The 17,071-nt window shown below is 38.5% G+C and overlaps 1 protein-coding gene and 1 non-coding gene across 16 annotated transcripts in view; one reads left to right on the forward strand and one right to left on the reverse strand.

Annotated features, from left to right (window-relative positions):
* The window catches only part of RABGAP1L (RAB GTPase activating protein 1 like), a 785,265-nt gene that overhangs the window by 77,643 nt on the left and 690,551 nt on the right, over positions 1-17,071 (reverse strand). The window lies entirely within an intron of this gene.
* Positions 16,626-16,728, forward strand: LOC111750970 (U6 spliceosomal RNA). Its single transcript, XR_002786041.1, has one exon. It is a non-coding gene; the product is annotated as a U6 spliceosomal RNA (small nuclear RNA).

Here is a 17,071-nt window from a genome sequence, read left to right on the forward strand (position 1 = left end):
CACCAGGGCTCCTTACATGAATGAATGTTGTTGTCGTGTGCCCTCGAGTCGATTCCGACTTATAGTGGCCTTATAGGACAGAGCAGAACTTTCCCACAGGGTTTCCAAGGCTGTAGTCTTTACAGAAGCAGATCACCAGGCCTTTTCTCCTGTGGAGCAGCTGGTGAGTTCAAATTGCTGACCTCCTGGTTAGCAGCCGAGCGCTTTAACCGTTGCACCACCAGGGCTCCTTACATAAAGTAATAAAGACCATAAATTGCCAAAAGATTTGACTAAAAACTGAATGGGGTAGGAGGTATCAAGGATTAAATGGTCTACTCATCTGGGAGTCAGGACATGTGTCATAGAAGCAGGAGAGGCTTGGGCCTGAAATGATAAGTGCTGGACAGCTGGACAAAGGGAGACACACTGAGAAAGGCCCCAAGGAATGATCAGTTTCCAGGAACTATAAACAGTTCCAAATCATTGAGAAGTGGAGTGCAATGAGAGGAGCAGGGGGCCACAAGGCTGGAGAAGGGTCAGATTTGGAGGGCCTTACAAAACATATGAAGCAGTTCAAACTTCTGGATGCAATGAATAGGCAGCTGTTGAGGATTTTAAGAAAAGGAATTTCACGCTGTGGCAGGAATACAGAGAATGAGGCAACCTGGGGTGGTGAAGAGTTCCAAGAGATGAGAAGCAAGCTACCCAGACAGAAGATTATTAACACAATAGTCAAGGTCAGAGGTTTTGCATTCAAACTAAGGAAAGGATAGAGAAGGAAGGACACATGTAAGAAGCAAAAAATGGACAGGGCTTGGTCACTGTGCAGATGTGGGCAATGACAAAGGGTGATGCTGAAACAAGCTCCTAAACGTCTTTACTGAGGCACCTTTCTTTGGAACAGAGAAGTGTGGAGGAAGAGTAGCTTTGGAGGATGTTATGGATTAAATTGTGTCCCTCAAAACTTCATGTTGAAGTCCTAACTCTCAGTACCTGTGAATGTAACCTTGGTTACAAATAGATCTTGATTTATCAGTTAATATGAGGTCATACTAGAGTATGGTGGGTCCTAATGCCATCTGAGTGGTATCCTACAAAAGAGATGAGACACAGAGATAGAGGAAAGACAGCCACCTGTCTTTGGAATGAGGATGCAGCTAAACTCCAAGAAACAGACAAGAAAGGATATTCCCTTAAAGCCTTAGGACAGAACATGGCCCTGCCACCACACTGAATTAGGACTACTGTCCTCCAGAACTATGAGACAAAACATTTCTGTGCTTTAATGCCACCTACTCTGTGGCATTTTGTAACAGTGGCCCCCGGACATGAATACAGAGAACAAGTTCACATTTATATCTTGGATTTTGAACCATGTCATTTTACTAATTTATTAAAATTATTATTAAACAAAGCCATATTACTATAATTCACATAAATTAAAGGAAAAAATAATAAAAATCATTTCAACAGATGCACAAAATAATTGATAAAATTTAATATCCATTAATAATTAAAAAAAAAAACAAATAAGTAATAGAAAAGATGATCCTTAACCCAATAAAGGCTATCGACCTAAAACCTAGAGCAAACGTAATGTTTAATGGTGAAACCTTAGAACATTCTCTTTAAACCAAGAATAAGAATGCTTGTTTACACAGTCCTTTCAGTGGTATACTGGAAGTCCTTGTTGCCGCAATAGGAGAAAGTAATAAATAAAAGGTTTAGAAATTGAAAAGGAAGACAAACATCTGTCATTATTTACAGATGGTCACGGTCATTTAATCAGAAAAATCTAATGTACAGATAAGAATGAATAAAACTAATAATAAATTGTATCTTGTTAGATACAAGATCTATTTACAAAATCAATATTATTTCTATACACTAGCAACAATCAACTAAAATGTAAATAAAAATGTGGTTGTTCTTTGGTGCTATTGAGTTAAAATTCTGTTCTCCATTTTCCCCCTTTTGATCAGGATTCTTCTATGGAATGTTTGATCAAAATGTTCAGTAATGGTAGCTGGACACCATCCAGTTCTTCTGATCACATGGCAAAGGAGGCAGTTGTTCACGGAGGCAGTGAGCCATACATTCCATATCCTCCTCCTATTCCTGACTCTCCTTCTTCCTCTGTTGCTCCAGGTGCAGAGAGACCAATTGTTGTGCCTTGGATGACCGCTTGAAAGCTTTTAAGGTCCTAGCCACTACGAGATGAACTAGCAGGCAGAACAGGAGCACTAAGCATATTATTAGGCCAATTAACTGGAATGTCCCAGGAAACCATAAACCATGACCTTAAATCTCCAAACCATGGACCCAAATCCCATGAGATATTTGGTTGTATATAAGCAGCCTCAGCAGCTACTTTTTTTTTTTTTGTCATTGTTGTAAATCTACTTATCAAACAACTTTTGCCAATTCAGCTTTTTACATGTAGGTGTACAACTTCTTGACAGCAAGTAAAATAATGGGCTGTGCAACCCTACCCTTAAACAGTACAATTTTTTCCATCGCCTTTGCCTGCCTTTTTTCCCCTCCCTCCTACCCCTGGTAACCACTAATAAACTTTGTTTTCTATATATTTGCCTTTTCTTGTCTTTTTACATAAATGAGGTCATATGGTATTTGTCCTTTTGTGATTGGCTTATTTGCTCAGTATGTCTTCAAGCTCCATTCATACCATCAAGACTTCAATTCTCCTACTGGCTGAGTAGTATTCCATTGTATGCATGTACCACATTTTTGTTTATCCATTCATCTGTTGATGGGCATTTAGGTTGTTTATACGTTTTGGCTACTGTGAATAGTTCTGCAATGAACACTGGTGTCCAAGTCTCTTTTTGAGTCTCTGCTTTCAAATCTTTTGTCTTTTGGGTATATACCAAGGATTAGTGCTGCAATGAACACTGGAATCCAAGTCTCTTTTTGAGTCTCTGCTTTCAAGTTGTTTGTCTTTGGGGTATATACCAAGGAGTGGGATTGCTGGGTCATATGGTAGTTCTATTTTTAGTTAGTTTTTTTTTTTTTAAGGAACCTTACACTGTTCTCCACAACAGCTGTACCATTTTGTATTTCCATCAGCAATGGGTAAGGGTTCCAATTTCCCCTCATCCTCATCAACATTTGTTATTTTCTTTCTTTTAATCTTAGCCATCCTAACCCAAGTCCATCCTAGTGGGAATGAAATGGTATTTCATTGTGGTTTTGACTTGTATCTCTCTGATGGCTAAATGGGAGCACTGGTGGCACAGTGGTTAAGAGCTCGGCTGCTAACCAAAGGGTCAGCAGTTCAAATCCACCCATTGCTCCTTGGAAACTCTATGGGGTAGTTCTACTCTGTCCTATAGGGTCACTATGAGTTGGGCAGAAATCAACTCGACCGAGATGGGTTTTTTGGTTTTATGAGGTGGCTAATGACACTGAGCATCTTTTCATGTGTTGGACTGGCCATTTGAATGTCCTCTTTTATAAATGTTTATTCAAGTCCTTTGCCCATTTTATGATTGGTTTATTTGCCTTTTTGTTAAGTTGAAGTTTTATAAACATTTCAGTTATTAGATTGTCGAATATATGGTTTTGGAAGATATTCTCCCAGTTGGTAGCTTGTTTTTCAATTTTTTTCGTAAAGTCTTTTGATGCACAAAAGTTGTTAATTTTTTATGAGGTCCCTTTTATTTATTTTGTCTTGTGCTGTTTGTGCTTTTGTTAAGCAATGTAAGTTCTGACTAAATACTTTTTTGATTAAGCCTTAGAGGTAACAAAGGCTACAATTAAGCAGCTGATTTCTAAATCTTTGTGTAGAATGCACTCATTAACTTTATTATATAATTTGACTATAGATCATTTATTCAGCCACAGCACGAAGTGCAAGGCTTCAAGCACCTGTTCATTGAGAGGGTTCTGGAGTTTGAATCAAGCAGAGTTCAGTGCTGTGAAAACAGTGAAGAGGAACTATATACTTAAAATAAATCAACTCTTTAAAACTTGTCATAGTCTTTGGAAAAAGGGTCAGCTACTCAATAAATAAATCTACTTCATGTATCTTCAACAATTATCCAAAAAACATTCACTGAATACCTACTGTGCTTTACACAGATCATTGGCATTAAGGCTGGTTTCAGTTGTTTCCAACATCTAGATACTCAATAGGTAACAGTAATGATAACAATGCCTCATGTGTTTTCTGAGTCTTTCTTATGGGCCCTGTGCTATTCTAAGCATATAACAAGTCTGACCCTATTTAATTCTCACAACTCTATAGATATATATTATTACTGTCCATGTTTTACAGAACAGGAGACCGAAGTACAACAAGGTTAAGCTGATTTGCCTAAAGTCATACAGCTGGTAAGTGGTACAGAAGGGATTTGAATGCAGACAGAGGCCACACTTGATATTAAATTTCCTTGCCAGAAAATGAAAAGTTTTAGTATATGTGAGATATGAATAATATGTGTGAGTTCCAGTTTTAGGAATAAGGTTAAGTCACTTGCCCTTCCACCTGGAAGTGACCAAGAATATCTTACAAAATGATCTAACACCTGTTCCTTATTCAGAAATACTTCTCTTCTGATACCTGAGTAGGTCATGTCCTTAAAGTCTTGGTGAGAAGGCCGTGCTGTGAGAGAGAGCCATTGTTTGAAGAACACGTCAGGAAAAGAAATAGTTTTAAAAAATTGAAGGGCAGAGTGAATGTACCAAAGCAGCATTCAGGCATTGAAAATAAATGTCCTTTCCTACATGTTTTAATAGCGAGGCTTTGAGTGAAAACATACGCACAATCTCATGATCTTAAAGTCACAATTCAGTTTCTTCTGCATTTAGTGCCCACCTGCAACATGCATCACACTAGCTAACCAGAAAGGACTCAAAAGGACGGAATCTCAGTGGGGAGATTTGTACACATAAGAGAAGACAAAACAATTTTACACATGATATACTAACGTAACAAATATATGGTTTAGGGAGTAAGGGAGGCCCTAGGTAGTGCAAATGGTTAGCTTCATTGCTAACTGAAAGGTTGGAGGTTCAGATATGCTTCAGAAGAAAGGCCTGGCAATCTGTGTCTAAAAAACCAGGCACTGAAAACCCTATGAAGCACAGTTCTACTCTGAAACACATGGGGCTGCAACAAGTTGCAACTGACTTGGCAGTAACAGGTTTGTTTGTTTTTTGGTTCAGGGAGTAAATACTCTATCTTTTGATGAAGTCTAATTTCTAGCATACTTAAATAGTTCTTAGCAGTAGGTAACTAGCTATAGAAGACCAGAGATTTTCATGTTGATTTCTAGATTGCTTTGAAACACTTTTAATTAAACCTTGACTGCTAGAGAACATAATGTCTTTAAGGACTATTATGCTTACATCTCAAATGAGGGAAAATGCTAATTTTATCCTACAGGAAAGAATATGCCTAAGAGAAGTTATTTTTACCTTAGAGGATTATACACCTTTATTACATGCCTCAGCAAGGCATAACAGTTAAATTTATAGGTCCATAAAAAACAAATGAAACTAACATAGCTAGAAGATATCAGTTATTATGGATTCTGTTGACAATATCTTTGTAACAGAGAGGACTATCTGGAGGACAAAACTACAGTAGGCTGATTAAAACACATTCATACTTTAGTATAATGTTATTAATGTTTAAGCCTTAAACTTTGGAGTTAGACGTGTTTTCAAGTCACAGCTCTACCACTTAAAAGCATTATGACTCTGGGAAAGTTGCATAACCTCCGTAAGACTTCATTTCTGCATAAGGTTATCATGAAGAATAAACGAGATAATCCATGAAAGTATATACAGTACAGTGCCTAGCATATAGTATGCACTCAATAAATGCCAGTTCTAGTGTCTCAGTAGCCTCAAACATACTTTTGTAACTCTACGAATTTAATAATTTTGTGGATTTGGTTTTAAAAACAATTCTTATATTTTTAATTCCACTAAATTTTTTAAATCATCTCATAAGTACTTGCTCCTGGAGTACAATAGCTCCTGGAGCCCTGAGCTGCCATATAAGACCTTCAGGCCACCATGCTGTGACGAAGCTGCAAGTCATAGGAGCCCAACCTTTGAGTCATCTCAGTCCAGGCACCTAACACTGAAGAGTGAAGACCTTCAAATGATTCTGGTTCCTCATCATTCAAGTCATATTCAGTGATCTGAGTCTTTCCCAGATGAGGCCCTAGATATTACAGAGCAGAGATAAGTTATGCCCACTATACTCTACCTGAATTCTTAACCCATAGAATCTGAGAGCATAATGGTTGTTGTTTTAAGATACTAAGTTTTGGGGTAGTTTGCAACAGATACATCCGAACTACAGAATATAGAAACTGGAGCTACGGAATCATAGAAATGTACAGATAATAGATGTCACATAATATATAACATATATAATATGTAGATTATAGATAAGTGATGCTATAGAATCATTGAAACAAAGGGGACCCTAGAAAATATATAGTCAACCCCCTCATTTTAAAGATGAGGAAACTGAGGCCAGTCCACAGTTGCCTGATGAGTGACAGATCCAGGACAATCACATAAGTCTCTTGGCTTCCAGTCCTGGGCTTTTTCCGAAACACAATTACTTCATAATATAGCTTTATATTATAAAATGTCTTACCATCTTTTACTATTTATTATTCAAACAGCAATATTTCAGGATGAAAAGACTGTAGAGGCTGTCGTTCAAGGCCAAAGCATAATTATATTTCTGGATGCAGACAACTTATACTAGTATCTCTGGCACATAACAGGCACTCAATAAATGTTTTTTTAAAGTGAAGTATTACTAAATTAAATGGTGCCACTTGAATCTGCAGTGCTTGTGCTTGAAAAATACAAACATCATTTTCAGTTTTGAAATAAAATCTATAAATCTTAAAACTATGATTGGTTCCTCCTTACCACCACCCCCCTGCCCCACCAATTATTAAATTCTGAAAATCTCAGTGAGGTCAATCTTTGTAGTCCCCACAACAATGCCTCAAATATAAGTGCTCGACATTCATTTTTTGATGAATACAACTATATAACTACATATTTATAAATACAAGAGGCATGCCCTCCTTTCCCCCTTCTCCCCTTCCCTCAAGCTTGAATGTATGCCTAGAAAATGTGGTGGTGAGCATATCTGACCATGAAGATGGAGGCAACATCCCTGAAAATGGTAGAGTAACAAGAATGGAGGATGCTGGATTCCTGACTCAATGGAGTCACCAAATCAAGTGTGGACTGCATATACTCAGACTGATACTGAAAGAGAAAAATGAGTATCTTCCTTTTTTAAGCCACTGTCCTTTTAGGTTTCTTTGTTAACCTGTATTTTAATACAACAAATATTTCACATTTGTGACTATAACTTTTTTTTTTTCATTTTTGTCCCTTTTGCCCTATGGACTGACATGTTTTGTACCTCTACTATTTTAACGGCCTGTGAATATAAAACTTTGTTCAAGTCCTACATTACACTCTTTAGTGATGTTCAAGTGTTATGATGTCATTTCAGGTTCCATCATTTACTGGATTGGGTAACAAAGCAAGATAGGTAAATTCAGAGATATTACTGCAGAAGTCTTAAAAATCTAGCCAGGTTGAACACAGACATATAGATCAATGAACAAAATCTGAGGGTCAGAAATAAACCCTTACATTTATGGTCAATTATTTTTAACAGAAATGACAAAGAAATTCAATGGGGAGAAGAACAGTCTTTTCAACAAATGGTGCTGGGACAATTGGATACCCCTATGCAAAAAAAAAAAAAAAGTAGTGAGATCTTTACCTCACATCACATGCAAAAAAATTAAAGAAAAATGGATTATAGACCTAAATGTAAGAGCTAAAACTCTAAAACCTCTAGAAGAAAACATAGGAAAAAAAAAACTTTGGACCTTAGACATGGTATCAAAAGGACAATTCATAAAAGAAAATTGATAAATAGGACTTTACAAAAATTTAAAACTTTTGTTCTTCAAAAGACACCGTTGTAAGAAGATTAAAAAAAAAAAAAACAAGCCACAGATTGGGAGAAAATATTTACAAATCACATATTTGACAAAGGACTTGTATTCAGAATATATAAAGAACTCTCGTGACTCGATAATAAGACAATCCAACTTAAAAATGGGCAAAATATTTGAAAGACATTTTACCAAAGATGATACACAAATGGCTAATAAGTTCATGAAAAGATGTTCAACACCATTAAGAAAATGTAAATTAAAACATCAAATGAGATATTACTATACACCCACTAGAATGGCTAAAATTAAAAAGACTGACATGAGAGGGGTATTCACTCATTAGATTGCAGATAAGTTTCATTTTAGGTGAAGGGAAAGACAATACGAAATACAGGAGAGGTCAACACAACTGGACTAAACCAAAAGTAAAGAGGTTTTCTGAATAAACTGAATACTTGAAAGGCTAGTGTGGCAGGGGTGGGGGTTTGAGGACCATGGTTTCAGGGGACATCTAAGTCAACTGGTATAATAAAATCTATTAAAACATTCTGTATCCCACTTTGGAGAATGGCATCTGGGGTGTTAAACGCTAGCAAGCGGCCATCTAAGATGCATCAATTGGTCTCAACCCACCTGGTGTGAGGAAGAATGAAGAACACCAAAGACACAAGATACTTATGAGCCTAAGAGACAGAAAGGACCACATAAACCAGAGACTACATCTGCCTGAGACCAGAAGAACTAGATGGTCCTCGGCCACAACCAGTGACTGCCCTGACAAGGAACTCAACAGAGAAATCCTGAGGGAGCAGGAGAGCAGTGGGATGCAGACCCCAAATACTCGCAAAAAGACCAGACTTAATGGTAAGACTGAGACCAGAAGGACCCCAGAGGCCATGGTCCCCAGAACTTCTGTTAGCCCAGGACAGGAACCATTCCCAAAGCCAACTCTTCAGACAGGGATTGGACTGGAATAGGGGATGGAAAATAATAGTGGTGAAGAACAAGCTTCTTGGATCAAGTGGACACATGAGACTATGTTGGCATCTCCTGTCTGAAGGGGGGATCAGAGGGCAGAGGGGGCCAGAAGCTACCCGAGTGGACATGAGTAGAGAGAGTGGAGGGAAGAACTGTGCTCTCATTGGAGGGAGGGCAATTAGGAGTGTATGGCAAGGTGTAGGAAACCCTGGTGGTGCAGTGGTTAAGTACTACAGCTGCTAGCCAAAAGGTCAGCAGTTCAACTGTGCCAGGTGCTCCTTGGAAACTCTACGGGGCAGTTCTACTCTGCCCTATAGGGTCGCTATGAGTTGGAATTGACTCGATGGCAGTGGGTTTGGTTTTTTGTATGAGAGACTGACCTGATTTGTAAACTTTCACTTAAAGCACAATAAAAATTAAAAAAGAAAAAAAGACTGACATGGATCAAAGACCTAAATATGAAACCAAAAATTATAAATATCATAAAATAAAAAATAGAGTCATCACCAGAGGCCCTAATACACGGCATAAACAGGATACAAATCATTACTAACAATATACAAATACCGGAAGATAAACTAGATAACTGGGATCTTCTAAAAATTAAACACTTATGCTCATCAAAAGACTACACACCTGAAGAGTAAAAAGAGAACCTACAGACTGGGAAAAAAAAATTTGGTATGACAAGTCTGACAAAGATCTAATCTTTAAAATCTACAGGAAAATTCAATACCTCTACAACAAAAAGACAAATAATTCAATTAAAAAATGGGCAAAGGATATGAATAGACACTTCACCAAAGAAGACATTCAGGTGGCTAACAGGTACAGGAGGAAATGCTCATAATCACGAGCCATTAGAGAAATGCAAATCAAAGCTACAATGAGATACCATCTCATTCCGACATTAGTGGCACAAATTAAAAAAACAGAAAATAACAAATGTTGGAGAGGCTAAGCATAGATTGGAATTCTTATGCATTGCTGGTGGGAATGCAAAATGGTACAACCATTTGGAAAATGATATGGTGTGTCCTTAAAAAAGCTAGAAATAGAAATACCATATGATCCAGCAATTCCACTCCTAGGAATATATCTGAGAGAAACAAGAGCTATCATACAAATAGGCATATGCACACCCATGTTCACTGCAGCATTATTCACAACAGCAAAAAGATGGAAAAGATCTAAGTGCCCATGAACAGATGAATGGATAAACAAACTACGGTACATACACGCAATGGAATACTATGCAACAATAAAGAACAATGATGGCTCTGCGAAACATCTCACAACGTGGATGAATCTGGAGGGCATTATGCTGAGTGAAATAGATCAGTCACAAAAGGACGAATATTGTATAAGACCACTAATACAAAAATTCAAGAAAAGGTTTACACACAGAAAATAACTTTTTTTTTTTATTGTGCTTTAAGTCGAAGTTTACAGTTCAAGTCAGTTTCTCATACAAAAACCCACAGACACATTGTTATATGACCCTACCTGCTCTCCCTATAATGTGACAGCACACACTCCTCCTTTCTACTCTGGACTTCCTGTGAGCATTCAACCAGCTCCTGTCCCTTTTTGTCTTCTCATCTTGCCTCTGGACAAGAGCTGCCCATTTAGTCTCATGTTTTTGTTTTTTTTTTCTATCTACCTGAGCTAAGGAGCACTGTCTTCACAAGTATCATTCCATGTCTTATAGTCCAGTCTAATCTTTGTCTGAAGACTTGGCTTCAGGCATGGTTTCCATTCTGGGCTAACAGAGAGTCCAGGGCCATGTCTTCTGGGGTCCCTCCAGTCTCAGACCATGAAATCTGGTGTTTTTACTAGAATTTGAGCTCTGCATGACACTTTTCTCCTGCTCCATCAGGGACTCTCTGTTGTGCTCTCTGTCAGGGCGGTCACAGGTGATAGCCAGGCACCATCTAGTTCTGGTCTCAGGCTGATGGAGTCAAGAAACAATGTTCGATGGTTATGAGGGAGGGAAGTGGTTGGCAGGAAAAAACACTAAATAGATAACAGATAAGTGGTAACTTTGGTGAAGGGTAAGACAGTACAGAATACTGGGGAAGCGGCACAACTTGTCCAAGGCAAGGTCATGGAAGCTCCATAGACACATTCAGACTCCCCGTGGGATCAAATTACTGGGCTAAGGGCTGGGGACCGTGGTTTCAGGTGACATCTAGCTCAATTGGCATAACATAGTTCATAAAGAAAATGTTCTACATCCTATTTGGTGAGTAGCGTCTGGGGTCTTAAAAGCTTATGAGTGGCTATCTAAGATTCTCTACTTGTCCCACCCCATCTGGAGCAAGGGAGAATGAAGAAAACCAAAGATACAAGGGAAGCATAGTCCAAAGGACTAATGGACCACAAGTACCACAGCCTCCACCTGACTGAGTTCAGCACAACTCGATGGTACCCAGCTACCACCACTGACTGCTCTGACAGGGATCACAATAGAGCGTCCCGGGCAGAGCTGGAGAAAAACGTGGAGCAAAATTCTAACTCACAAAAAATGATCAGACTTACTGGTCTGACAGAGACTGGAGAAACCCCAAGAGTATGGTCCCCAGACACCCTTTTAACTCAGTACTGAAGTCACTCCTAAGGTTCACCCTTCAGCCCAAAGATCAGACAGGCCCATAAAACAAAATGAGACAAAATGGGCACACCAGCCCAGGGGCAAAGACAAGAAGGCAGGAGGGGACAGGAAAGGTGGTAATGGGGAACCCAAGGTCGAGAAGGTGAGAGTGTCGATATGTCGTGGGGTTGGCAACCAATGTCACAAAATATTATGTGTATTAATTGTTTACTGAGAAACTAATTTGCTCTATAAACCTTCATCTAAAGTACAATAAAAAAAAAAGACTGACAACATCAAGTGGCTACGGAGAAGCGAGATAATGGAGAAACTGGAAGCCTCCTACACTGTTGTTGGGAACGTACAATGTTATAGCCACTTTTGAAAATAGTTTGATAGCTCCCTAAAAAGTTAAACATTAACTTACTATATGACTATGACTCAGCAATCCTACTCCTAGGCATCTACCCAAAAGAAAACATACATTCACATAAAAACTTGCATGGGAATGTTCACAGCAGCATTATTCATAGTAACCTCAAACTGGATATAAGTCAGAAGTCTATCAACTAGTGAATGGATAAACAAAACGTACGAGAGCCATACAGTGGAATAAGTATCTGCAATAAAAAGGGACAAGCTATTGATTTACACTATGGCACAGATACACTTCAAGAACATCATGCTAAGTGAAAGAAGTCAGACATGAAAGACACATATTTTAAGACTCCAGCCATATGAAATTCCAGAAGAAGTAGATTACTGGTTGACTGAGACTGGGGGTAGGATGCAGACTGACTGCAAACAAGCATGAAGGAATTTTCGAGGGTAATAAAAATGTTCTAAAACTGGATTATGATGATGAATGCCTAACTCTATAAATTCACTAAATAGCACTGAATAGTATGCTTAAAAAGGCTCCCGGGTGGTGTAAATGGCTTGTGCTCAGGTACCAACCCAAAGATTGGCCGTTTGAATCCACCCAGCAATGCCATGAAGAAAGGCCGGGTGATCTACTTCCATAATATCAGTCATTGCAAACCCTATGGAGCAGTTATAACCTGAAACATGGGGGTCGCCATGAGTCAAAACTGACTTGACAGCAACAGGTTTAGTTTAGTATACTTAAACCAGGTGAATTTTACGGTAAGCAAATCATACTTCAATACAGATGTTTAAAAAAAAAAAAAAAATCTAGCCAGTCTTTCTGCAGAAGGTGAAGAGGGAAAGAAGTCCACCATATTATTAAAGTGTCACCAGTCCTTTCCAGACTCATAAAGATCTGTGCCCGCGGACTCATGTATGCATTTAGAGGTATTACTGTAGCAGGGACTACTGAAGTTGTTCCCCCAAATCCACTGTTTCTTCCCTTAATAATCTTCTCTGAGTCTCAACTGAGTTTATGGTTGTCCACCTAAAGATTTTCTTTCCCAGACTCCCCTCTAGCTTGGTTTCGCCATATGAATAAGTTCTGGCAAATGGTCCTGTATCATAACGTGATGTAAGCAAATGTGATGTTTGCTATTTCCTGCTTGTGGGCACTAGATCCTTTTCTCTATCGACAGGGAAACAGTAAGAGCTCTGATAGCTCCTTGGACCCATAGATGGAAACAGTGTATGGTGATGGCAGAGTTGCCCTCTTAGGCTTGGACCTCTCAAACCTGGACTGTATGTGAGAAAACTACTGGATTTTAGGATAATTACAGCATAGAAAAAGAATGGGTTCACTCTTCAACACTTGTCAACTGCAAAGTATCTTTAGGCAGCTGCTGTCTTTATGAACTGTTTGCAGGCCAGCAATAAGAACGTTCTTATCTAATTATAGAAAAATTTATGTAACAACTTCTATTAGTTTTCAGTATTTTTTTTTTTTTTTTTTTTTTTATGGTAGATAAATATGCTGGGAAACCTATCCAGGACACTAGTATGATCTGAAGTGCATGTATTTAAAGAATGTTCCAGAAAGTTATTGAAGTTTTGTAAGTTTCCTCTACCTTTTGGGTATCAAGGCCTATTTTCCAAGCTAATGAATTTTTAGTCATTTTCATTTCATATAACCACTGGCATTAAAATAGCACTAAGTAAAAATCTGTCCTTTGTTTTTCATTTTCCTGTAGTTACTGGAGTGAAACCAACCAGTTTAAGATACTTAAGTGGTATTAAAGAAACCCTTTTGCAGACAGCTCATTTATAGAAAGAAGCTTACCTGCTACCTGATTTAAAATAGAATCGTGGCAGGTAACCAGCCAGGTAGGAGCCCTGGTGGAACAACGGTTAAGTGTGTGGCTGCTAACTAATTGAAAAGTTGGTGGTTCTAGCCCACCAGCAGTTCTGTGAAAGAAAAGACCTGGCAACCTGCTTCCGTAAAGATTACAGCCTAGGGAGCCCTGTGGGGCAGTTCTACTCTGTCATACAGTGTCACTATTTGTCAGAATTGACTTGATGGCGCACAACAGCAATGGATGGCACACAACACCACCAACCAGAAGAGCTGAAAGTCAGAAGGTAGTGCCCTTTCCTCTACTGCAGAAGTCACAGAGTTAGCTTTGTATAATTTCCACAAGGCAGGAGTTTGGTAAACATATTTATCTTATCAGGAAGATTTTATCTCAAAAATAGCTATGTGGTTCTTCAGGCAAGAGGAGAGAAAGGGTTGTAACTGACAGTCCAAAGGGATAAACCTTCTATTTCTGGAAGTACAAGGTTTAGTCTTCTACCTCCCCAGGCAGATATGATACGCAGGTCTAAACCCCTGCTGAAAACAATCAAAATCCTTACAGCCATATGGTTTTATCACATGACTCATAAATAAATACACAGAGAGTGGATTATGAATGAACACCACTACTAGAGGGCCAAGGATATAGTCTGTATAATATCTAATAAAGAGGCATAAGCTTTCACACAGCACTAGGCAAGAAATAAACTTTGAACAGTCGTGCTGCTTAATGAGGGATATCCCAGACGACGATGGGAGTGAAAGCAAAAAGCTGATGCCATTAAAATGGCACATATTTCAATGATTTGCAATAGTTCCGAGGTTAAAAAAGACTATATGTATCTGAAAATATGCAGACTATATACATCTGAAAGAAATTTTACTGTTAAATGAATCTTTTTCTAACAATTCAGAAGAGACTAGAATTTACAGTTAATTTCAAATAATTAGCATGCCACTTATCTCCTATATTAATTAAAGGCATTTTCCATATGAAATAAACATATCTGATTAGACTCAGTTGGCACTGTCTTGGCACTGTCTCAAACAGATTCAATTGGTACTCTATTCATTTACACTTGTTCATACCTGGCGTCTAAGTCCTAAGACATTTCTAGATGTGGGTGTGTTCTTTTCTGAGAATACTGAAATTTCTTGGGGTCAAAGACCATGTTTTTGGCTTTTTATGATATCCTCTGTAATAAGGCTTGGTACACCATGGCCACATAAATGCACGGTTTCAGCTTATGCAAGGATGAAACAGGTGCCAATTCTCTGTGCACAGCTTTGAATTATTTTTCCAGGACAATGGCTGTGAGCTGATCTACCCATATTCTCTTGCCTAGTCCCTTTTGTGAGATAAATTTGAGAGACTACTGGCAGGAAAAAGAAGTACAAACAGAACAGAAAACAATCATCTGCCTCATTTGGGTACGGAGCATATGGCTTGTGTCTCGTGAACACCTGCCAGCCATGGACAATGCCATTGACCAATCTTTTATGTTTTTGATTTTATCTAAAAACGAGCTCATAAAAGCATAAATGCTTACTTAGCTCAATTTATACTTTGAATTTTAAAATATAAACATCCAACCGTTTACCTACTCCTTCACTTAACATACAAAACAAAACAGGGCTGCCAAGGATCGGAGCTACTATGAATAGCTGTGCTAGAAACACATAATAAGAGGCTGCTTCCAAAATGAGCTGGGCTTTTTGTACTACTCTTCCGGGGGGAAGCTGGGGTATCCTTTTTCTGGAAGTAGTTTACAAATCACTGTTTCCACAGGCATCTTTATCTCCATTCCACCCCATTAAGGCAAGAACAGCCTACATTTGGAGCGGTAAACGTTTCTTACTGCTCAGTCATGTGTTTCTATATTCACCAGCTTAGAAGAACCATAGGAGCAGCAGGGGAGCTTTGATTTTATAACCTAAGTGATGATTCAATTACATAACAGGAGTATCTGAATGGGCTATTTTCAACATCTTGAAATCTAATAAGACAGATGATGTCATTATTAAGTGGATAATATGCTCAGAAAATTTATCACCAATCTTTTTTTAAGCACATTCTCAGGTTTTAAAGCATTACTGAAAACTTCCAAAAAATCCTTTGTAGGTGAATAAGACCCTGTTTCACAAAAGATAAGGCTCAGGGAAGCTAACAAAATCACCAGAACTCACTCAAATTTGCATTCAATGTAGCTATTATTTTATTTCTGTAGATATTCAACTGAACAGTTTGTGAGATTTGCTTTCTTAAGTAGATGTTTTATGGCTTTCATAGTGCTTTTGTCAAGTAAAAATATCTTTGAGAGGATCTAATAAATGAAGAGACTGCAGACCATAAAGGGGCTGTGAAAAGCCGACTAGTAATTATAATCCAGTGTTTTGAGGGTCAAAATCCTAGTCAAGTTGAGTTCTGGACTAAAGAAAAACAATGGCTTTGGTTTTCTATCCTAAGACATCTCTCACAGAAAAATTAAAATCCAGACTCTTTGAACTATCCTACCAAACAGCAGTATCCTTCAACAATGTGGCGAAATGCACATTAATGTCTCTCAACTTGATATGGCATTTTCAACCCCAATTTTTCCCCAAAGCAAATAAATATCCAGCCAGTCAAATGGCTTGACCTTTACCACCCATCCATACTGTAACTGAGTGCAGCCATCAGACGCTTTGCTTCCTGCCACCTCATATCACAGAGCTTTCTAATAAGTAGACCATATACTTGATCCAAGGAGCCTTGGTGGTGCAGTGGTTAAGCGCTCAGCCGCTAACTGAAAGGTCAGCAATTTGAACCCAGATCAATCTGTGGGAGAAAGATGTGGCAGTCGCTTCCACAAAGATTCACAGCCTTATGTGGTTGCTTTGGCAGCACGGATTCTAAAATTGGAACGATACAGAGAAGATTAGCATGGCCCCTGTGCAAGGATGACATGCAAATTTGAGAAGCATTCAGTATCTTTTTTTTTTTTGCAGGAAAAAAAAAAAAAAAGATTTACAGTCTTGGAAACCCTACAGGGCAGTTCTACCTATAGGGTCACCATGACTCGGAATCAACTCCATAGCAACAGGTTTGATTTGGTTTATTATTGATGCAACCTGAATAATTTTTGGTATCTCAAATCTTTTATAAGTACAAACTTTAAATTACTCCCTGAAAGCTGTAGCTAACAACATACGGAATACTATTTTAATAGTTGCCTTCCAAGCTAACTCCATGATCATTCGCTCAGCAACGACAGTCTATTCGCTCAGCAGTGACAGTCTATATCAGCAATGACAGTCTATATGCAGATGCCATCATCT

This window comes from Loxodonta africana, chromosome 25, assembly GCF_030014295.1.
Source record: "Loxodonta africana isolate mLoxAfr1 chromosome 25, mLoxAfr1.hap2, whole genome shotgun sequence".
Taxonomy (NCBI): domain Eukaryota; kingdom Metazoa; phylum Chordata; class Mammalia; order Proboscidea; family Elephantidae; genus Loxodonta; species Loxodonta africana.